The following is a 25,741-nucleotide window of genomic DNA, read 5'->3' as shown; positions in this document are numbered from 1 at the left end:
ACAAATTTCTGCTTTTTTATGCTTAGCAAGTAGTAACAACTGGCTCCATTGTGCTATTTTGAAGTCTTGCAAATAAAGCTTGTTAACGTATATTGGAGACTTCACAGAGTAGTCTTGTGAAAAAAATGGGAGCTTACATTATTTGGGTAGAATCTTGTAAGAGCCTCTTCTTAAAATATAGCTTGTTTCTATTAAAGATTTAAATGAAGTAAAATATTCTCTGGTTTGGAGGGATTTTTAAAAATTTGGCCCTTGGAATCCCAAAGAAATTGGTCCAAAGAATAAGAGTTTCATCTTATTTATCTTATTTATTTATTTATTTTTGCGGTACGCGGGCCTCTAGCTGCTGTGGCCTCTCCCGCTGCGGAGCACAGGCTCCGGACGCGCAGGCTCAGCGGCCATGGCTCATGGGCCCAGCCGCTCAGCGGCATGTGGGATCTTCCCGGACCGGGGCACGAACCCGTGCCCCCTGCATCGGCAGGCGGACTCTCAACCACTGCGCCACCAGGGAAGCCCCTCATCTTATTTTTGTTGTCTCTCTCACTATCCTACCAATTTCATGCTGGCTCCAGGAGACGCTGACTCCCTATTCACCCTCAGGCTCAAAATAATTATTGGCTTATGGTAGGAGCTGATTCTAGAATACAGTCATGTCTATTTGAGAATATATATGCTGTAGGCTTTAAGCTGAAGGTTAAAGTTCCAGGCTCTCCAAGACATCCGCTCACCTTATTAAAAATGTCTCTTCTCTTGCCATGTTAATAGTTGCCTTGCTTCTGATCAGTACACATCGCAGGTCCAGCCTACTCAATTTATGTTTAGACATCATGACTCCCATGGTAGTGTCCTGGCTGCCTGCCCAGAATATGTTATTGGTGACCCTGTTGTTCTCCTCTTTAAACACCAAGTTAATTATGACTTGTTGGAATATCTGATGACCTTTGAGACATCATAGGCTCCCTCACTAATCTTCTAACAATTAGATCAGATTCTATGAGAGAAAGTACCCTCTCTAACAAAGTGCCAAATCAGACCAAAGCAAAGCTAAATGGTTCCTTCTGATGAAGTGTCACTGCAGACAGTATATTTGTGTGGATGCACACCCTTGGGACCAGATTGAATTAGATGTTATTCCAAAAGAATAGTATACCCCCTTTCTCACCTCCGATTAGTATATGTTGAATTAAATGTGAACTGGAGTATTAAGACTGAGCAAAGAGTATTTTTTACAAGACTGGCTAATTTTTCATAAGAAGTCTGGATTTTTACAGGTTTACATAATATCTCAGCCCTATGTTAAATTCATTTTATTGGTTAATTATGTTCAATTTGCATCTGGAGGCATTAGATATCAGAAACAATTTTAGAAAAAGGTATAAAGTTTCATTTTAGGTTTAAAGTGCTCCATACATACATATTAAAATATAATATATGTATTTTTCATGAAAATTAAGTTTTCCAATAAGGTATAAATTCTATAAATTACAGAATCTAACACAGTAGCAAGTTTAACAGATGGATTCATATCCATGTGATATTCATAAGTATATGATTGGAGAAATTTAGAAAAATCTATATCTCAATTAATACTTTCATACAAACACTCATAGTATTTGCTATTGGTATATGAAGATTTCTTGATATGGTACATCTTTTTCTTGTTGTAGAGTAAAATTGATTTTATTCAATAAGAATATATATTTTATTTATTCAAGACATTCCTAGATAATGGAGTACAACTATTTTGAATTGAAATCATAAAAAATAGAAAAGCTATTTTGGACCTCTCCATTTTATTAAAAGAGTAAGCAAACATACATATATTAAAAAGAGATACAGGACTTCCCTGGTGGCGCAGTGGTTGAGAGTCCGCCTGCCGATGCAGGGGATGCAGGTTCGTGCCCCGGTCCGGGAGGATCCCACATGCCGTGGAGCGGCTGGGCCCGTGAGCCATGGCCGCTGAGCCTGCGCGTCCGGAGCCTGTGCTCCGCAACGGGAGAGGCCACGACAGTGAGAGGCCCACGTACCGCCAAACCGCCCCCCCCCCCCAAAAAAAAAAAGAGATACACCTTCAACCATCACAACCTGAAATATATTTATATATACCTTACACTCATGACACTGATAAATCTGAATGGACAAAGAATAAACATGCACTTGATTATTTACTGTAATTGTATTATTATTACTTAAATACATGATCTGTAATATGACTTTATGTTAATGAGAAATCCATTGATAAACCTGCTGCTCCAGAATATGGCACTTATTCAAAAAAAAGTACAAGTGAGGTTTAGAAAATGCACGAAAGGAAAAATATTACAAATAAGATGATTATATTATTATCCAACTAAGGGCAGTTAACAGGCTGATAGCAGCTGAGATAACAGGGAGAAAAGAAAAATAGCTAGGTTTAAAAGACAACAGAATGTTGAGCTAATTAATGCTATCATGCACCTTTCACCAAGTAACAGTAACACTTTCTACTTCAAGCACCTATTTTTTGGGACAAAATTCTCCAGATGGAATTGACACTTCTGTTTTCAGGAGGTTCCTAAAGGAAGTGAACTGTAGCAGAAGTGGCCCTTGAAAGCAGGTCCTCAGTTTGGGACACTCACCTGTCAATTGGCAACAGCATCCCATTGCTGGTGGGAAGTAGGGGGTGGTGTCCTAGAGTTTATCATAACATGGTGATCCTGAGATGATCACTTCTGAGGGACTAGAATGAGACACAGGTAAAAGGGGAATGATTGAGTTATACTCTCATTCTAGCCTTTGGTTGTTTTTTAAATCAAAAAGGCGTATGTAACCTTATAGCACTCAAGACATGCAGTGGAAGTCAGAAGGCCTACGTGGCATCATTTATTGAGGCCCTCAACTTTTGTAGCCACTGTCTAAACTGCTACAAATCAGGCCACAGATTTAACCATAAAAGTGAAAGAATAGTAAAGAAAACAATATAGAGATTTGATAGATTTCCCATGATAAAACCAGTGCCCAGTATAGAAAGAGTGAGACACTCTATGGCTGTATGTGGACACTTGAACCCACAGATTCCCTTAAATGCTCAGGCCTGGCACAAACAGCACACACCTCATTGCTAGAAGACAGCAGCCTCTCCTGCCTGGAGGTCTTAGAAAAACATCACCTGAAGCATTCCTGTTAAAGAAGATACTTGTCTTAACTCTTGATCCACACCTGCACTCATCACTGTCTCTAGATGAATAATTAAGTTTATATCTCAGCAAGGCTGTAGCTGAAAAGCATACTCCCTGCTGTGGAATTAGGCAGCTTATTTATAGAAAAAATATTGCAGGACCTGGCATTATGTACCAGCAAGGATAAGAGAGATATTTTTGAGAGTGAATCTTCTGGTTGTTAGGCTGGGAGGTGGTGAAAAATGTGGCTGAAGAATATTGAGTTTATGAATGTTCAATCACTTGCCCAATAGTCAAGGACACCTGGAATTTGTCCAAATATACTGTTGGGATGGCTGCTTGAAGTTTTGAAACAACAATGGCCCATATGAAATGAGGTCATATCAATTTTAGCCTTGCCAGAGTACTGCGAAGTGAAGAAAGAAAATGCAGGGAAGAGGCTTGAAAGAACAGATTTTTTTACATAAGACTGGAGAACTCATTATCTGACTGTGTTCTCCAGTAAATCCCGGAGGACATTGTTTACATAAAAACAACAAAGACTGCACTGTATAAAGGGCATTGGAATCATTAAGGTCAGCAATAGCTGTGCTCTGGAGCAGAGTTGACAGTAGGAAAAGTTGCATGGAACTGTGCTTCTTCATTTCAATGGGGATAATAGGATTCCGGAATGGTACAAGCCAGGTGGCTGCACTTACCTATAAGAGAAGAGTTAGAAGAATATCCTAATGGAAACAATGTCAGGGTAACAACCATGGTGCCCTTGTTCCACAATGAGCTATAGTGCTTACTAATATGTGGTAGTATTCCTATGGGGAAGACAGCTGTCGATATGACAGAGTATTGTTTGATGTCGACAAGCAGGAGAAACTCAAGATCTCAAGATCTGTTAGTGCCACCACAATGGAAAATCATGATCCCTCACCCAGTTTCCAGATTCAAACCTATTCTCAGAACTAGTATCAACTTGTTAAAAATAATTATTATCCCAGGAAGTTCTTCTGCAATAAATATTCCTATTTTTCTTCCTGAAAGAAAACCGTGGCTGTTTACCAGATTAGGGAATTAAGAACACTTAAACTTCTTGAGAGAAACTAAAAATAGAGTTTAAGGTGACACAGATAATAAAATCTCCAAAGTGTCATCATTCTTCCCTACCCCCCAGTTAGATTTAGGCTTGAAGGAGGCCAAGTGATAAATAGATTTCTGACCCCAGTACAATTGATGGTGTGTCCAGTGGGCCTGTGCTCCTGCTTGTGACCATTTTCCTGGTCCTTGGATGCATAACTAGTATCAATTTACTTCATATTGGCTAAACCCTCACAAGCATCCCTGATCTATGGCAGTTACAGCAAGGAAGGCCAAGTGATGTGCCTGACATTCCACTCTCCAGCCAGAAGGGTAAATCAGAAGCATTACTGGTCTCTGAGAGAAATTCAGAAATGAGTGATATCCTAAAAGACTTATTATGGTTCTCCACATTATGTCTATACATATTTCTCTGGTCTCCAGAAGTTTCCTCACATACAGCACTCAACTAAATACTTGAGTAAAACTTGACAGATTTCTGGAGTCCTTGCTCTTGTGCAGGTCTCTCTTCTCCAGTACTCTTAACTGTGAATGCTGGCTGCCTTGGCCCCTCCAGGCTCCCAACTCCATTGAATGAATTCAAGGAGTGTTCAGAATTCTACCTGGGTTCCCCCTTCCTGTCCTATGGCCTGAAAATTTTCTCCAGCTGGTGAGCTGTGACAGTGGAAAATTTTTACTTCTTCAGTCTCTCATGGATCATCATCCTTTGTTGCCTGATTTAAGTTAAATACATTGAATGTTGTTGTTTCATATTTTGTCTATTTTTTTTTTGGTTGTTCCAAGTGGACTGGTGAATATGGCCTTTGTTACTCCCTCTTGACTAGAAGAGGAAGTTAGTGATAGAGTGGATTCAATGTGAGGTATGAATGGCTGTGAGGGTCTAGGTGGTGAACTATAGCAGACTCTTTAGTGCCCTGACAATATGCCTACAGGCCATGTCTTTAATCACCTTCTGCTGTGTTAGAGAGTTCTAGTGCATGCTAAAACATCTCCCCTCAAGTTGTGCCTATTCTTTGAAGACATTTTTTCTGAAGTCACTCAGCCCACAAACAGGACAGCTGGAGAATAAGCAGTTTATTCTTAATGAATGGAGGAAGGAGGTCAGTGGGAAAATGTTGTAGCCTTTTATCCCTGAGAGGGACAAGTCTGTAGTGTATTCTACACAGGGGTTGAGTCATATTCTTCACGGTGGTATCTGGCTCAATGATAAACATTTTCTCTCTCCTTCTTTGTCTTACTCTCCCAGCATCCTCATTCCTATTTCCTTATATCATCTCCCAAACAGATTACCTAAACCCAAATCTTTGACTTAATCTCTGCTTTTAAAGAGACTCCAAATTGACACCATATAATTGTGTACTTATGTTACAGTTTATCGAAAAGGGCTTGGGACCTCATTAGAAAAGGAGTGAACATCACTCCAAAATGGATACTATGGTATATAGAGCTATACACTTTCCCTTTTGAGGAGAGAATCATCTCTTTATCACAGACAGGAAACCACAGCCCATAACATAGACAGGAGAGTTTCCTTATGTTAAGCTGAAGAATAATGTTATTACTGTTGTTATTTAAAATTTTTAAATTGGCAAAAGTGGTGCAGTGGTGTGCATGGATCCTCAATTTTTTTTTTTTTTTTTTGGCCGCACTGTGCGGCTTGCAGGATCTTAGTTCCCCGACCAGGGATCAAACCCATGCCCTCGGCAGTGAAATCGCTGAGTCCTAACCACTGGACCTCCAGGGAATTCCCTATGGATCCTCAATTGACAAAGGAGTGGATTTTCCCTTTTTGTCTGTGGTCAGTTCAAGATCACCTCCACCCCTCTCCTGGGGTAACTTCTGACTTTGATGGGCAAAGCTGGGAACTTCATGTCCCAAAGTCATTTCTTCATTCGGTTTCTGACAAAGTCACTCAATGGGAGGTCCTCAGGCAAGGTTTGGAAGACAGAAGAGAGAAACCGTCATTCTCTGGAGGCAATTACAAATGTCAAGTTCACCACAACTTCTGTCCAACCTCTTGAGAGAATTCATGTTAGTGCCCTAGATTGAGATACTTGGAGCTCTGAAAATTTCTTAAGCTTTGTGATCATTTCTGAGAATCAGCAGAACAACTACTTTAGTACTGCAGATGGAGAAAGTGGGTGATGGCTGTGCTACTCTTTATCCCAAAAATGATTGAGTAAGCCTATAATTTTTTTTTTCCATTCAAGTCTTTCATGTCTGGAACACATAGAGGGGCTTCTCACTCCTGCCTGAATGCTACAAGGGGCCAGTCAATAGTGCAAATGGGTTCGTTTCCATGCTTCTCATCCCCCAAAGTCCACAGAAGTCAAACACCTTAACAAAACAGAATTTTGAACAAGTCATATCCCTGATAAAAAAACTCCCTAATGACACTCAGTTGATCTGAAGATCGGGTTTTGTAGGATCTTTTCTCTGACCACCTCTTCAGCCCTAGGGAGTTACTTTCTGCAGGCTTTCAGTGGTAAAGCCATCCCATTATCTTTCCATTTCTTAAATATACTAAACTCATTCCATCCACAGTACACAAACCAACTGTACTTTTTTTCATATGGTTCTCTCCACCACCTGTCCTTTTTGTAGCTAATACCTCCTTACTTTTCCTATCTCAACTGATAAATCACCTCCTTAGAGAAGTCTCTTGAACTCTCCAAAACATGTTAAGTCCCTCTATTGTATAATCCAATTGTGTTTATTACAACTGTAGGTCTTTGCATATGTATTTCTACAGAATGATTATTAGTTTCTTAAGGACAGAGACTATGTCAATCTGAGTTATTTTTCAATTTCTATCATAGGCTATAATATTTTCAATGTTAGAGTTTTAATCAATAGAAACTTCTTAGATAAATAAATGGATAAATCAATGAATGTCAAAACATTAAGTAAAGGAGGCCCTCTAAAGTGATGAATTTAGACTAAGAAAATTTGTAGTTGTAGAAATAAACTTGGTGTATGTACCAGGCAAAAAAATAAAAGGGCCAAGAAAGACAGGAGGTAGAGGAAGAAGAAACATGAATAGCATGCTAAAGAATTTGAATTTAAATGAAGTGCAATAAGGACTGAATAAAAATATTTAAATTTAAAAAATGACTACAAGAGAGGAAAAGCACATTGTATGTAATTTTACATTTTTATTTCTCTGACTTTAAGTATTTTGCTTTATTATTGTGAGATCCCTCAAAAATGAAATAAAAATGCCATTATAGTTCATGCATTGGAAGAAATATTACTTGTCTATAAGTTCAAACGTGTTATAACAAGAAGAAAAGTCATGAAAATCTGCTTAAACTAGAAATTTCTTTTCTAGTTTAGTTTTACAAAAATCCAAAAATAAGGAGAAAATGCCAAATGAATGACAGAGCAGAAATTTAAAATAAGTAAATGTAAGTGGGTTTTAAGAGGCTTGCCCATAAAAAAAAAAAAAAAAAAAAAAAAGGTGATTCACAGATTAAGGTAGTTTTTGAGAGTGTGAGAACCAAATAAGACAGCACTGAAAAATCCCTGCTTATTGGTTTCTTCTTATTTTTCTGTGCGGTTTCACTAACTGATATTATACATTACTTGTGATCAGGATCAGTGTTGGATGCACATTGAACTTGAATTCTGAAATAGCTGCAGTGGTACCCTTCTGACAGAAAAGTGAGAGAAAGATAAAAAAACACAATCATATGTGTTGCAAGTAAGATGATGTTTAATAAATAAATGAAAACATCAGAAAAGTACTGATTCAAGAATAAATGAAATGGGATTTAATAGTAAATATAAGGTGACCAGAGTTAGAAAGCTTCTTCTTGCTGACCACTGTAGATTCATTGCAAGTTAGAGGGCTTCACTTAGGGGCTTTTGAGGTTCTTTCTCAAGAAAACTAGGAAAAATTAATAAAAATTAAGTTGAGTTGGTGAAAATAAAACCAATAAAAAAAGGTACAGTATGTGTCCAAAGACAGACATGCTAATTTGCTAGCTCTATTAGTCTCCTACTGTTGCTGTAAAAATTTACCATAAACTTGAAGGCTTAAAACAGTAGAAACTGATTATCTTACAGATCTGGAGGTTGTAAGTCTTATATGTGTCTCACTGAGCTAAAATCAAGGTGCTAGGTCCAGACTGTGTCCTTGTAGTGGTTCTAGGGGAAAATCTGTTTGCTTGTGCATTTTCCACCTTCTAGAGGCCATCTGCATTCCTTCACTCATGCCTCTTCCTCCATCTTCAAAACCTCCATCTACAAATCCAGCAGGTTGTATCAAAGCCAGGATAATCTACCTATTTTAAGATCCTTAACTTAATCACATGTACAGTTTATTTTGCCATGTAAGGTAACATATTCATAGATTTGGGAAATAAGGAGGTAGACATCTTTGGAAGATTGTAAGTCTGCCTACCACATCACCATTATTTATTTTGAATTATTCATGTTTTCTCAGAAATACATGTAACCTCAATTAAAAAGTGTTCCTCTTCAGTGTACTCTTTCTTCACTGGTCTTTTCAGTACCATAAGCAGTCAGTATTTTACCTTTCAAAATGTTCAGTATGGGACTCATTCAATAGGAGCGTCAAGAAAATTGCAACAGAAAGTAAGGCATATAAACTGCGTTGGTTAATTATATGGGTTGACTGGGCTAAGGGATGTCAGATAGGTGATAAAACATTATTTCTGGGTGTGTCTGTGAGGGTGTTTCTGGAAGAGATTAGCATCTGAATGTGTAGACTGAGTGAAAGAAGATCCTTTGCCTTAATGTGGGTGGCATCATGCAATTTGTTGAGGACCCAAACAGAGCAAAGGAATGGAGGAAGGCTGAATTTGCTCTCCCTGCTTGAGCTGGGATATCCGTCTTCTGTTTTGGCCGTGGACTCTGCCGATTCTCAAGCCTTCAGGCTCAGACTGACTTATATCAGTGGCTCTCTTGGTTTTCCAGCTTGTAGATGGTAGCTTGTGAGACTTCTGGACCTCCATAATTGTATGAGCCTTTTCTTTATATCTCCAGATGGATAGATAGATATTACATATATATCTATATATATTACATATCTATCTATATCTGTCTATCTATATCTATCTATCTATCTATCTATCTATCTATCTATATATATATACACACACACACACCTATTAGTTCTGTTCCTGTGAGAACCCTGACTGATACATAAAACAAAATAGAACATAAGTTCTTGTCAATGTATACATATAATACATATAGTGATATATCATCATGTATATTAACTCTACACATCTGTTGAGTCATACTGATAAAGAGATCACTAGAAGTAAAACTAATATTGCCCATCATCTTTCTGAGCTCCAAATTCTTAAAGATTTTCCTTTGAGAAAGCCACCATGGTCTTTTATTCCAGAGGGTTTTGTGCATTTATTTTTTTAATATTGTAGTCTTTAGATATTACTAATTAAAAAATATATATATTTTTTAAATCTGCAAAAGGGAAAATAGACAAATCTATTGAAAAAGACCATGAGGTCAATGGTTTTTTTGTGTGTTTTAGAAATATGAAAACTATTATTCGATGAGAGGTGTAGACTGTTCTGACCACAGGCCTCCGGAAATTAGAAAATAAAATATGAGTTTTACATTGCCTTTGAAGGGATAGATTGAACCAGTTAAGGGTCACAAGGAATGATAAACATTTATGAGTGCAAGAATAAAAGTCACACAGTATAATATTCCAACTGTACCTCTCTAGTTTTAAAATAGAATACCAGGTGGGTATGTTCTTGCCAGTCTATACTTTCTTTTTTCAACACACATGTATGATGGCTTACTTTGTGCCACACATGGTGCTAAATGAGGATAGACACCAACAAGATAGACTGTGCATAAAATCCAGTGTATGTCATGGTCAAACATATGGGTGTAATTCTGTGTAATAGGGCTGTGGTAGGAGAAGTTCAGGGAGCTGTATGGGAAATCTGACTCAAAGTTTGTGTGTCATTGAAGACTTCTCTAACCTTTCGTTTAAAACAATTTGTTCAAACATTTCCACAGTAAAAAGATGAAATCAATTCTCTAAATATATTTAGGTTGGTATGTATATACTTATAGTTTGAAAGCTCAAAAGCAGAATTTTCTTCTAATATATTTTTATTCTGATATATCTTTCACTATTTTAGCCCAGAATCCCAAATTGTTTATTCTGAAAGAGTTTTTCTTCTCTGTCTCTCTGACTCCTTCTCAATCTGTGAAAGTCTTTACGCTGCTTTCATTTAAGACAAGATACTTGACTGGTTGTAGCATTTTTGGGTTCACAACATGTGATTACTTTTTTCTTCAGTTTTCTGTAGAAGTACCATTGCCTATTAGTATTTATGTCAGGAAGAAAAAATTTAGGCCAGTCTGATTTTCTTCCATTTTCAGTATCTAAATTTTTTGTCTGAATATTTGTAGGAGTCTCTGTTTGTAATGTTTAAAAATTATAATAGGACTTTTAAAATTCTCCTTTTGTGTTTATTATTAAGTTTATTACTTTGTAGTGGTCATTTTCTGTTACAAATAGAGTCTTTGTTCTGATATCTGTGGAATTTAATTTTTTCATAAGATAAGTTTCCTAGATTATTTTCCTTTTCTTACATATTCATATTACTTTTTTCATGTAATTTTCCTTACTTCAAAATTTTATTTTTCCCTTTAAGTTCTTAGGATAATTTTTTAATGTGATTCTATTACTGGCATAAAAGTAAATCTATTTTTCACTGTTTCCAAAAGTGAATTTAATTCATTCTCCATCATTTTTATGCATCTTAGGGTGTTAGATGTGCCTTTTATATTCAACTGACTTTACTGCATTAAAAAAGTTCTTAATAGCATTTGTCAAGGTTTCTCAATGTTTTTGATAGCTTTTTAAATATCCTATTTTTTTTAATGAGTTGAGACATATAGCTTATACACTGAAATATGTTTACATTTCACCTGAAATATCTTGCACAAATAGTTCATTTTTAAGGAAAAAAAAAAAAAGATCAGAAATGTGCTCAATACCCTCAACAGCTTTGTGTCACACCTGGTTTAATATCTAAAGTCTTTACCTGGCCTCAAAAGAGTTAATGATCTGACTCTCTCCTGACTCAGCAACATCTTGGAACTAATTTCCTAAAAATGCCTCATTTTCTCACTATGCTCTTGTCTGTCACCCTGATTTCCATGTTAAGCCCACACCAGCCCAGGGTCTTTGCACTTAACTATTCCTTTACATGGTATCTATTATTTATGTCTCTACATTCTTCAATTTCCTACTTAAATTTCACTTAAAGAGGGATCTTCTGACTACCCTGTCTAAACTAAAATTCCTTCTTCCTGATCCATTAGAACTGTCACTTTCTAGTTCCTTATCTTGTTTATTTTTATTTGGAGCACCTTTCACAACCTGACATATTATACACCTGTTACTTTGTTTAGTTATCTAACCCACAAAAATATACTAGCTGTAAAAGTACTGGTATTTTGAATATCTAGTGTTTCCCCAATGCTCAGAACAGTGTCTGACACATAAGAAGATCTTAATATCTGTGAAATGATTGAATGAAATAAATTGCATTTTATTTTGTATTCCTTATAAACATAAGGAATTACTTTGTTCAGATCAAATGTGCCAAGACAAATTTAATATTAGTTAATTTAATAAAAGTATGTTTAAAGAAGTTATTGAAAAATGTATTACCTGACTAAAGCAGTTCTTTTGCTATGGGATAATAAGTTATGACTTCCTAGTGCCTCATTGAACTGCCAAACTGTAATTGTGGTTACAAGAAGATAACAGAAGTTTGTTTAAAATTAAACATTGTGTATTGTATAAATCGAGAGAGTCATAATAAATTCCCTATTCTCTATACCACAATATAGCAAAGAGGTACTTTCTAAATCAAAGCTTTTACTACATAAGTGGTAAAATAAATCAAGCCATTAACCAACACAGTGTTAAGTTATTGAATCTTTGTTGAGGAAAATGTCACTTCAGTTAGAAACCTCCTTTGTAAACATGGCACCATCAAGGTAACTTTTACCAACATCAAAGAAAGACTTTCAGGAGTGCTGAATGAATTTATAAATAGTGTTCCTCCAAAGGAAAATTTCACTTCATAAAAATGGCAACATTCAGCAAAGTAGCAGCTATTCTGTAACACTAGTCATCTAAAAAAAATAATAGAATTTAGATGATGAGCTATTCAAAGTAGAAAGCATTTTAATATTCCATTTTTATCGAAAGAAACACACCAAAAAATCAGAATAAAGAAAATAGGCAATGACAAATTAAATATTTTCCTCTTGGCTGTGAGATGGATGTTGGTGAATCATTAATTTTTTAAACCATCTTTTGAAAAGAAATTCCATTGTCAAATGCATTGGTTACACTACTTGATGTTGCATTGATGCACTATTAATACACTACACATTGAATTCTCTCTTCACCTCAGCAAATTTAATTGTTGCTTCTCACTTTCCTACTGTGACTGAAACTGTTATCCTGATGAAGGTGTTATAATATGAAAGGAGTATTTTCATATAGAAATGACAAACTGCTCCAATATATCACAGTACAACTACTCTATTCTACAGTAGATTAGTTAAGGTGGTAAGGAAAGTCTGGCTTCAGCTAAATGAAAGAAGAATATCAATGACATTAACTGTCTAGTTGGAGAGAAACATAAGTGAATATTCCCAAAGACACCTTTGATGATTAAAAAAAAGGCCAATCACTTAAAGACTGTAATATGAATTCAAAATGCATCCTTACAATTATCAAGATCAATACATTTCCCCAACATAAGTTCATTACTTAGATAATGCAATTCAAGATTACAAAGTGATATTTGCACATGCTTTTAATTTATGAAGTACACTTCAGGGAGTTCTATTCATAATCATAAAATTATATACATTTCAATATAGTAGTTATTTTGCGTACATCTACTCTAATTTTTCTTCAAATGTCATTTGCCAAAGAGAAAATAAAAGTTGTTATTCATTATATTATCACCTTTGCTTTATCTATCTGTGTGATTTTCTCAGCCAGTAAGGTATAGAGGCATAACCTGGTGAACTAAAATATGTGCTCAAATGTTTATTGAATTTTTCTTTTATTCAATTTGATTTCTTGATTTATATTACTTTGTGTTAGTGTAAAATATAGGAAAATACAATTTTGTATAATTTTATCTAATAGTTTACCTATGTATAGATTTTCTCATTCCACAGGATTTTGAGTATGCTAAGGCAAGAACAGAGAAAAAAAAAAAAAAGGTAAACTAATGAATAGAAATAAACCATTACTACAATGGAAAAATATAAGTACAGAAAATTAAGGATTAGAAATAAACACATCTGTAAGATTACAGAATTGGTTAAATTAACCCTATTCGACTTTTAGCTTCCTGAAAGCTAAAGTGAAAAGGAGATGTGATCATTTCATTGGTTTTAGTGAAAAGAGACGAAGACAGATATTTTAAGAAAAGCTAATAATTAACCAATTACAAAGATCAAATATTATTCCCACACTGTATCTCATATGTTGACAATGAAGAGTATATAGAACAAACTATTGCTGTGACAAGATCAGGTAGGGACTTAATTTGATTTTTTTTATTTTTCTTAGAACTTCATTTTTATTCTACAGCCAACAATTACTCATGATATTCCACTGTTATTACATACCCAATTGCTTTATCTTTCAAAATCCTTAAAATTCAGTGCCCCAAATGCTTCCTCTGTTATTTTTGTTTGTTTGTTTGTTTTTTAACATGTTTATTGGAGTATAATTCCTTTACAATGGCATGCTAGTTTCTGCTTTATAACAAAGTGAATCAGTTATACATATACATATGTTCCCATATCTCTTCCCTCTTGCGTCTCCCTCCCTCCCACCCTCCCTATTCCTCTCCTTTAGGTGGTCACAAAGCACCTCGCTGATCTCCCTGTGCTATGTGGCTACTTCCCACTAGCTATCTATTTTATGTTTGGTAGTGTATATATGTCCATGCCACTCTCTCACTTTGTCACAGCTTACCCTTCCTCCTCCCCATATCCTCAAGTCCATGCTCTAGTTGGTCTGTGTCTTTATTCCTGTCTTACTACTAGGTTCTTCATGACCTTTTTTTTTTTTTTTTTCTTAGATTTCATATATATGTGTTAGCATATGGCATTGTTTTTCTCTTTCTGACTTACTTCAGTCTGTATGACAGACTCTAGGTCCATCCACCTCACTACAAATAACTCAATTTTGTTTCTTTTTATGGCTGAGTCATATTCCATTGTATATATGTGCCAAATCATCTTTATCCATTCATCTGTTGATGGATACTTAGGTTGCTTCCATGTCCTGGCTATAGTAAATAGAGCTGCAATGAACATTTTGGTACATGATTCTTTTTGAATTATGGTTTTCTCAGGGTACAGGCCCAGTAGTGGGATAGCTGGGTCATATGGTAGTTCTATTTGTAGTTGTTTAAGCAAACTCCATACTGTTATCCATAGTGGCTGTATCAATTTACATTCCCACCAACAGTGCAAGAGGGTTCCCTTTTCTCCACACCCTCTCCAGCATTTATTGTTTCTAGATTTTTTGATGATGGCCATTCTGACCGGTGTGAGATGATATCTCACTGTAGTTTTGATTTGCGTTTCTCTAATGATTAATTATGTTGAGCATTCTTTCATGTGTTTGTTGGCAATCTATATATCGTCTTTGGAGACATATCTATTTAAGTGTTCTGCCCATTTTTGGATTGGGTTGTTTTTGTTTTTCTTTTTTAATTGAGATGCATAGGCTGCTTGTAAATTTTGGAGATTAATCCTTTGTCCGTTGCTTCATTTGCAAATATTTTCTCCCATTCTGACGGTTGTCTTTTGGTCTTGTTTATAGCTTCCTTTGCTATGCAAAAGCTTTTAAGTTTCATTAGGTCCCATTTGTTTATTTTTGGTTTTATTTCCATTTCTCTAGGAGGTTGGTCAAAAAGGATGTTGCTGTGATTTATGTCATAGAGTATTCTGCCTATGTTTTCCTCTAAGAGTTTGATAGTGTCTGGCCTTACATTTAGGTCTTTAATCCATTTTCAGTTTATTTTTGTGTATATTGTTAGGGAGTGCTCTAATCTCATACTTTTACATGTACCTGTCCAGTTTTCCCAGCACCACTTATTGAAGAGGCTGTCCTTTCTCCACTGTACATTCCTGCCTCCTTTATCAAAGATAAGATGACCATATGTGCGTGGGATTATCTCTGGGCTTTCTATCCTGTTCCATTGGCCTATCTTTCTGTTTCTGTGCCAGTACCATACTGTCTTGATTACTGTAGCTTTGTAGTATAGTCTGAAGTCAGGGATCCTGATTCCTCCAGCTCCATTTTTCATTCTCAAGATTGCTTTGGCTATTCGGAGTCTCTTGTGTTTCCATACAAATTGTGAAATTTTTTGTCCTAGTTCTGTTAAAAATGCCAGTGGTAGTTTGACAGGGATTGCATTCAATCTGTAGATTGCTTTGGGTAGTAGAGTCATTTTCACAATGTTGATTCTTCCAATCCAAGAGGATGGTATATCTCTCCATCTATTTGTATCATCTTTAATTTATTTCATCAGTGTCTTATAATTTTCTGCATACAAGTGTTTTGTCTCCTTAAGTAGGTTTATTCCTAGATATTTTATTCTTTTTGTTGCAATGGTAAATGGGAGTGTTTCCTGAATTTCACTTTCAGATTTTTCATCACTAGTGTATAAGAATGCCAGAGATTTCTGTGCATTAATTTTGTATCCTGTTACTTTACCAAATTCATTGATTAGCTCTAGTAGTTTTCTGGTAGCATCTTTAGGATTCTCTATGTATACTATCATGTCATCTGCAAACAGTGACAGCTTTACTTCTTCTTTTCCTATTTGGATTCCTTTTATTTCTTTTTCTTCTCTGATTGCTGTGGCTAAAACTTCCACAACTATGTTGAATAAGAGTGGTGAGAGTGGGCACCCTTGTCTTTTTCCTGATCTTAGTGGAAATGCTTTCAGTTTTTCACCATTGAGGATGATGTTGGCTGTGGGTTTGTCATATATGGCCTTTATTATGTTGAAGAAAGTTCCCTCTATACCTACTTTCTGCAAGGTGTTTATCATAAATCAGCATTGAATTTTGTCGAAAGCTTTGTCTGCATGTGTTGAGATGATCATATGGTTTTTCTCCTTCAATTTGTTAATATGGTGTATCACGTTGATTGATTTGTGTATATTGAAGAATCCTTGCATTCCTGGAATAAACCCCATTTGGTCATGGTGTATGATCCTTTTAATGTGCTGTTGGACTCTGTTTGCTGATATTTTGTTGAGGATCTTTGCATCTATGTTCATCAGTGATATTGGCCTGTAGTTTTCTTTCTTTGTGACATCCTTGTCTGGTTTTGGTATCAGGGTGATGGTGGCCTCGTAGAATGAGTTGGGGAGTGTTCCTACCTCTGCTGTATTTTGGAAGAGTTTGAGAAGGATAGGTTTTATCTCTTCTCTAAATGTTTGATAGAATTTGCCTGTGAAGCCATCTGGTTCTGGGCTTTTGTTTGTTGGAAGTTTTTAATCACAGTTTCAATTTCAGTGCTTGTTATTGGTCTGTTTATATTTTCTATTTCTTCCTGGTTCAGTCTCGGCAGGTTGTGCATTTCTAAGAATTTGTCCATTTCTTCCAGATTGTCCATTTTATTGGCATAAAGTTGCTTGTAGTAATCTCTCATGATCTTTTGTATTTCTGCAGTGTCAGTTGTTAGTCTCCTTTTTCATTTCTAATTCTATTGATTTGAGTCTTCTCCCTTTTTTTCTTGATGAGTCTGGCTAATAGTTTATCAATTGTGTTTATCTTCTCAAATACCAGCTTTTAGTTTTATTGATCTTTGCTATTGCTTCCTTCATTTCTTTTTCATTTATTTCTGATCTGATCTTTATAATGTCTTTTCTTCTGCTAATTTTGGGTTTTTTTTTGTTGTTGTTGTTCTTCTTCTTTCTCTAATTGCTTTCGGAGCAAGGTTAGGTTGTTTATTTGAGATGTTTCCTGCTTCTTAAGGTGGGCTTGTACTGCTATAAGCTTCCCTCTTAGAACTGATTTTGCTGCATCTCTTAGGTTTTGGGTCGTTGTGTCTCCATTGTCATTTGTTTCTAGGTATTTTTTTAATTTCCTCTTTGATTTCTTCACTGATCACTTTGTTATTAAGTAGTGTATTGTTTAGCCTCCATGTATTTGTATTTTTTACAGGTCTTTTCCTGTAATTTCTAGTCTCATAGCATTGTGGTCAGAAAAGATAATTGATACGATTTCAATTTTCTTAAATTTACCAAGGCAAGATTTGTGACCCAAGATATATTGTATCCTGGAGAATGTTCCATAAGCTTTTGAGAAAAATGTGTATTCTGTTGTTTTTGGATGGAATGTCCTATAAATATCAATTAAGTCCATCTTGTTTAATGTATCACTTAAAGCTTGTGTTTCCTTATTTATTTTCATTTTGGATGATCTGCCCATTGGTGAAAGTGGGTGTTAAAGTCCCCTACTATGATTGTGTTACTGTCAATTTCCCCTTTTATGGCTGTTAGTATTTGCCTTATGTATTGAGGTGCTCCTATGTTGGGTGCATAAATATTTACAATTGTTATATCTTCTTCTTGGATCGATCCCTTCATCATTATGTAGTGTCCTTCTTTGTCTCTTGTAATAGTCTTTATTTTAAGGTCTATTTTGTCTGATATGAGAATTGCTACTCCAGCTTTCTTCTGATTTCCATTTGCATGGAATACCTTTTTCCATCCTCTCACTTTCAGTTTGTATGTGTCCCTAGGTCTGAACTGGTCTCTTGTAGACAGCATATATACGGGTCGTGTTTTTGTATCCATTGAGCCAGTCTGTGTCTTTTGGTGGGAGCATTTAATCCATTTACATTTATGGTAATTATCAACATGTATGTTCCTATTCCCCTTTTCTTAATTGTTTTGGGTTTGTTATTGAGGTCTTTTCCTTCTCTTGTGTTTCTTGCCTAGAGTAGTTCCTTTAGCATTTGTTGTAAAGCTGGTTTGGTGGTGCTGAACTCTCTCAGCTTTTGCTTGTCTGTAAAGGTTCTAATTTCTCCATCAAATCTGAATGAGATCCTTGCTGGGTAGAGTAATCTTTGTTGTAGGTTTTTCTCCTTCATCACTTTAAATATGTCCTGTCACTTCCTTCTGGCTTGCAGAGTTTGATCAGGTGTTAACCTTATTCCCTTGTGTGTTATTTGTTGCTTTTCCCTTGCTGCTTCTAATATGTTTTCTTTGTAGTTAATTTTTGATAGTTTGATTAATATGTGTCTTGGCATGTTTCTCCTTGGATTTATCCTCTATGGGACTCTCTGTGCTTCCTGGACTTGATTAACTATTTCCTTTCCCATATTAGGGAAGTTTTGAACTATAATCTCTTCAAATATTTTCTCAGTCCCTTTCTTTTTCTCTTCTTCTTCTGGGAACCCTATAATTCGAATGTTTGTGCATTTAGTGTTGTCCCAGAGGTCTCTGAGACTGTCCTCAGTTCTTTTCATTCTTTTTTCTTTATTCTGCTCTGCAGTAGTTATTTCCACTATTTTATCTTCCAGGTCACTTATCCGTTCTTCTGCCTCAGTTATTCTGCTGTTGATGCCTTCTAGAGTATTTTTAGTTTCATTTGTTGTGTTGTTCATCATTGCTTGTTTCCTCTTTAGCTCTTCTAGGTCTTTGTCAAACGTTTCTTGCATTTTCTCTATTCTATTTCCAAGAGTTTGGATCATCTTTACTATCATTATTCTGAATTCTTTTTCAGGTAGACTGCCTATTTCCTCTTCCTTTGTCAGGTCTGGTGGGTTTTTACCTTGCTCCATCATCTGTTATGTGTTTTTCTGTGTTCTCATTTTTCTTATCTTACTGTTTTTGGGGTCTCCTTTCTGTAGGTGGCATGTTTGTAGTTCCCGTTGTTTTTGGTGTCTGTCCCCTGTGGCTAAGGTTGGTTCAGTGGGTTGTGTAGGCTTCCTGGTGGAGGGGACTAGTGCCTGTGTTCTGGTGGATGAGGCTGGATCTTGTCTCTCTAGTGGACAGTTCCACGTCTGGTGGTGTGTTTTGGGGTGTCTGTGGCCTTATTATGATTTTAGGCAGCCTCTCTGCTAACGGATGGGGCTGTGTTCCTGTCTTGCTAGTTGTTTGGCATAGGGTGTTCAGCACTGTAGCTTGCTGGTCGTTGAGTGAAGCTGGGTCTTTGTGTTGAGATGGAGATCTCTGGGAGATTTTTGCCATTTGACATTACGTGGAGCTGGGAGGTTTCTTGTGGACCAGTGTCCTGAAGTTGGCTCTCCCACCTCAGAGGCACAGCCCTGACACCTGGCTGGAGCACCAAGAGACTGTCCTCCACACGGCTCAGCATAAAAGGGAGAAGAAAAATAGAAAGAAAGAAAGAGGATAAAATAAAATAAAGTAAGATAAAATAAAATAAATTTATTAAAATAAAAACTAATTATTAAGAAAAAAATTTAAAAAGTTTAAAAAAAGAAAAAAAAAAACACGGACAGGCAGAACCCTAGGACAAATGGTGAAAGCAAAGCTAGACAGACGAAATCTCACACAGAAGCATACACATGCACACTCACCAAAAGAGGAAAAGGGGAAAAAAATAATAAATCTTGCTCCCAAAGTCCATCTCCTCAAATTGGGATGATTCGTTTTCAGGTATTCCACAGATGCAGGGTACATCAAGTTGATTGTGGAGCTTTAATCCGCTGCTCCTGAGGCTGCTGGGGGAAATTTCCCTTTCTCTTCTTTGTTCGCACAGCTCCCGGGGTTCAGCTTTGGATTTGGCCCCACCTCTGTGTGTAGGTCGCCTGAGGGCCTCTGTTCTTCGCTCAGACAGGTCGGTGTTAAAGAAGCAGCTGCTTCCGTGGTCTGGCTCACTCAGGCCGGGGGGAGGGAGGTGTACGGATGCAGGGCGAGCCTGCGGCGGCAGAGGCCCACATGACGATGCACCAGCCTGAGGTGTGCCATGCATTCTCCCCGGGAAGGTGTCCCTGGATCCCAGGACCCTGGCAGTGGCAGGCTGCACAGGCTCCCAGGAGGGGAGGTATGGATAGTGACCTGTGCTCGCACACAGGCTTCTTGGTGGTGGCAGCAGCAGCCGTAGTGTTTCATGCCCGTCTCTGGGGTCCGCGCTGATAGCCGTGGCTCGAGCCTGTCTCTGGAGCTCCTTTAAGCAGCGCTCTTAACCCCCTCTCTTTGCGCACCAGGAAACAAAGAGGGAAGAAAAAGTCTCTTGCCTCTTCGGCAGCTCCAGACTTTTTCCCAGACTCCCTCCCAGCTAGCTGTGGCGCACTAGCCCCTTCAGGTTGTGCTCACGCAGCCAACTGCAGTCCTCTTCCTGGGATCTGACCTCTGAAGCCTGAGCCTCAGCTCCCAGCCCCGCCCACCCTGGTGGGTGAGCAGACAAGCCTCTCGGGCTGATGAGTGCTGGTTTGCACTGATCCTCTGTGTAGGAATCTCTCTGCTTTGCTTTCTGCACCCCCGTTGCTGAGCTCTCTTCCACAGCTCTGAAGCTTTCCTCCTCCGCCACCCGCAGTCTCCGCCAGCGAAGGAGCTTCTAGTGTGTGGAAACCTTTTCTCCTTCACAGCTCCCTCCCAGAGGTGCAGGTCCTGTCCGTATTCTTTTGTCTCTGCTTTTTCTTTTACCCTACCCAGGTACGTGGGTAGTTTCTTGCCTTTTAGGAAGTCTGAGGTCTTCTGCCAGCATTCAGTGGGTGTTTTATAGGAGCTGTTCCACGTGTAGATGTATTTCTGTTGCATCTGTGGGGAGGAAGGTGATCTTCACATCCTACTCTTCCGCCATCTTCTCCTGTCTATCCTTAATTTGAATTTAATATAATTTTTGATCATGTAAAAATCATTGCAGTGTTATTTTGGGAGAGCAAATGATAGCATTGTTTTAATAAATTGCTTTTTGTGTGAAAAAAGTTACTACGATATCTGTTAGATGAAGGGTTGGATGCCTTCATTGCAAAAGGGTCTCTATTAACATCATATCTATACTTACTTTTATGCTTCTTAAGAAGCTGGATAGGAGATAGTTTTTAAGGAGCCCACTCAGGACTGGGACCTAGGAGGGTTCTGGTATGTTTCGCTGAAGATATGCCTTTAGACCAAGTGTGGATTCTTTTTTCTCATAAAGAAAATGTGGATCTAGTAGAGCACATGAATGACTAACATTTAAAATTATGAACACAAGATGTTGAAGACAATTTTAGCTTTACAATTCTCAAAATTTATGTCATAACCAATTGCTTCAATGGCATAAGTGTGAACAAGATCAATAATTCTTCCATGGAAATATAATTTTATGCAACATTGTGTCTTAATGATTCCTGGAAAAATTGGTTGCAAAATACATCCAATAAGTAAGTGAAATATTTGACCTGCTACATAGAGTCATTAGAAAGTACTGACTATATATGGAAAGCATATATAAAGGAAGATATCAGTTTTGTATAGTTAATAATTAGAATTTTTTTGTATGGTTTTAAATAGACATTACCTTTTTTTTTTTTTTTTTTTGCGGTACACGGGCCTCTCACTGTTGTGGCCTCTCCCGTTGCGGAGCACAGGCTCCAGACGCGCAGGCTCAGCGGCCATGGCTCACGGGCCCAGCCGCTCCGTGGCATGTGGGGTCTTCCTGGACCGGGGCACGAACCTGTGTCCCCTGCATTGGCAGGCAGACTCTCAACCACTGTGCCACCAGGGGAGCCCAGCCATTACCTATTTTAACTGATAGCTAACTATATTAACTCCTGGTTAATGACTAGCACAATACGTAGAATTTACGTATCCTGGTTATCTATAATGAATAAGCATAGTTTCTGAGAGTGGTGTGTTGGTAATTACTCTGATTTGTAATCAGAGTAGTTGGTAAACTCTGATTTGTAGGTTTGCCAATATCACGGTGTAAATATTACTTCCATAACCAATTTCAAGCTACCAACCTGATGTCACTGAAAGTTAGGAAGAGATACTCAGTAGCACCCTTTTATATAAAATTTTCACCATACAGATTTCAATACAGATTTTACAACACAGATGCAATATTTTTAAATAACCTCAAGTGTTACATAAAAGTGAAATGTGATAAAATAATTATAAATGATGAGTTTTGAGTGTTTATTTGTAGGTTTATATTGTTTAATTTTTAATAGCTGTGTTTAACAACCAGTTTGCAAATTTCCTGGATATTTAAGAGTTGACTCTTCTGAGCCCATTGGAACAGTTTTCAACACATCTTAGGCCATCTAAACACAAGAAAATATAATTAAAGAAACATTTTTAATGAGACGGAGGTTAATTTAAAAAAAAAAAAGAAAGAAAGAAAAAAGCCAAACATATAGTGACCCTTGACTTTACTTAAAGAAAACTGCCAGGCACATTTCTCCATTACTTTTAAGAGTTTATAGAATCCACTTGCTACTTCATGAAACTGATACTCACCAATTATGCAAGCAGAAAATAGAGGAATTCAAGATCAGTGTTAAGAGTTGTGAATCTAAATAGTGCAATACTAGTTCTACTACAACCTCAGCTACCTCTTACTCATTTTCGTTTTCCCTTGGACCAATAGATATGCTGGGCAAAACAACCAGACACTGAAGAGGCAGATGTCAAACATGGGAATAATTTGTTAGCATCCCCTTCTTGCAGGGACTCCTATTTCCACAATCCCTTGCATAAAAGGCATAGAAAAGAGCTCACGTATTTACCCACACCCAGGAGATAACTGGAGGAGCACTAATTAGGCAAAACAACAGTTTTCTTTCCCCCCATCTTCCCTCTCTGCTATAGAATGATTGATTGTGTCCCCTCCAAATTCATATGCTGAAATCTTAACTCCCAGTGGGATGGTATTTGGAGGTGAAGGTTTGGGGAGGAAATTAGATCATAAGGGGGTTAGTGTCCTTATAAAAGAGACCCCTCTGCAGAGAGCTCCCTTGTCCCTTGTGATGATACAATGAGAAGATAGCCATTTATGAACTAGGAAGCAGGCCCTCACCACTGAATCTGCCTTCACCTTTATCTTGGACTTCTAGCCTCCAGAATGGTGAGAAATAAATTTCTGTTGTTTATAAGTCACCCAGGCTATGGAATTTTTGTTAAAGCAGCCTGAACAAACTGAGACATTCCCAGACTCCAACAGAATAAAACAGAGAGAAAGACACAAAGAAAGGGAGAAAGACAAAGAAAGAGAGAAGGGAGCAGAGTGAAAGAACAGATTGTTATCCATTCTATTCAAAATTCCTCCAATCAGGCTAGTGATGGACAATAAGATATAAGAATGCAAGCTAAAGTATTTGAACTTAATGGACTACTTTATGTACAAATTGTCAGAAAACCAAGGTATCTGTCCAATATGTAATTATGTGGCAGGAAAAGAAAATATGGTAACTCATGTTTGAAGACCATGGTGGAGGGAAAAAAAAGCTATATATATAAAATATTCATATATACTTATTTAACATTGCAATCAACAAATTTCTCTTCCAGAAAATACAGAGTAATTAGTTCTGTTAAACTATAATAAAACTCACATGTCCTCCACATAATAAGCTGGTCTGATAAAAACTAATACCTAGTGTACGTTTGAAAGAAACATGAAATTGATATGGAGTACAGAGGTATGAAAGCACTGCCTCTTGAAAATAAGAGTGAAATATACATTTAGCTTCTCCAGAGCAGATAATAATCATGAAGTTATTTTGTCTCAACTCCTAATAACTATACCTCCTAAAACATATTCAGAAAGACCTTATTTGTACTTCCATTTAAGACATTCTGTGATGAGAAAACAAATATTTAAAAGGGACTCAAATGAAATGCTTTGAGTTTTAGCACATTGATTTCATGTTTAAATATAAAACTCTGACTTAAATATTAATAATATTCCCTTTACTATCCTGAAATAAAATACATAGCTATTAAGCTTACCTAAGCATGCAGTTTAAAAAATCAACAAAATGCTATAATTAGAATATAAAAAATTATAAGAAAAGTGATTTATAATATAACAGGGCTCAATTCAGTCTGTAAAGGAACAGGAATGAATCATCACAAGATGTGATGAAGATGCCCAAGTGCTTATAGTTATATGGAAAATCACCACAAATGTTAACAGCTCTATAGATGGATACAGGTGTTATCAGCGACTCAAATACCACAAGCACTGGGGATAAGAGTTTCCAAGATGGTAAAACTACTCTTGATAGAATTTTGAACCTTTTCTTTATTTAAAGGGAATTTTAATTTGTGGGAAACTTTGTATATATTAGGACTTCAAAAAATACTTGGTATTGATATCTGTTTTAAATAGGTTCTAAGTCAGATAATTATAATCAGGTCTTTCCTTTCTTGGATGTCCAGTGGTCATTTGAAATGTGAGTGGAATATAAGGCAGGACTGTCCTTGCAGTCTTCTATCCTTCTTATCCACTGCATGCTAAAGGACAGTGATGCTGTCCGATATTTGTGACAGCTGGAGACAACTCTGAAAATTGGAAGCTCTCCCCTACTAGTAATACTACATCCACTAAAAACCAGTGGTAGTGAGTATTATAATGGGAATCAAAGTACCTAGGCTGTGGTCCTGGCCTATTAAATAGCAATAATTGCCTCGGTTGATCTCTTACCTAAAAGATAGCTCCTAGTGAGTGTTAAAATTATGATTTTTGATAATATCCAAACAAAATTAGGGAATCAACAAGCTGTAAAAAGCTTAATTTCCATTCCTTAAATTCATTATACTTACATTTATTATACTTAAAATTTATATATGAATATCATTCAAGAAAAACTTAATTTCATCATCTATGTATTACTTTTATTAAAGACAGCCATGATGTGCAGTGGTGACTGTGTTTCTACAATTTGTTGAGGCTATGTTCCATAAACCACTTAGAGCCAAAAAAAAAAAAAGGTACTGATTTCTGTAAGTAAATTAGGTTTTGAGAGTAAAGTATTTGTCCATGTGATTGCTCACCCATTTAACAAATGACAACTTGCAGTACACTAATTGCTACCTTGGTTAATTCATCTCACATAGATATACTGTTAACCACCTAAAGAAACCAAGAGAAGTGCAGGACATAATTGCATCTTAAAAATATAAGTATAACGTCTTTTAAGATTACAAAATAAAACATGCAATTTTCAATAGCTTTTAAAGCAATAGCACTTTCCGAATAGGCAGTTACATTCTAGTAATATTTTCAAACGCTTCACATGAATTAAAAAATAAAACAAGCTGTTTTCTTCATTGATGTATAAATTATTTCCATTTCACAAATCTAAAGATTTTTAAGCTGTGCAGCCTGATTATTTGTACTGATCCATTTGATAGAAGGAAGCAAAATATTTTAGCCATATAAATTCAACCTTAGATATTACTCCAAAATTACTCTTTATTGATCAATGGATACTTCCAGACTAATCT

This window comes from Tursiops truncatus, chromosome 4, assembly GCF_011762595.2.
Source record: "Tursiops truncatus isolate mTurTru1 chromosome 4, mTurTru1.mat.Y, whole genome shotgun sequence".
Classification (NCBI taxonomy): Eukaryota; Metazoa; Chordata; class Mammalia; order Artiodactyla; family Delphinidae; genus Tursiops; species Tursiops truncatus.
This window is presented reverse-complemented; position numbering follows the sequence as displayed.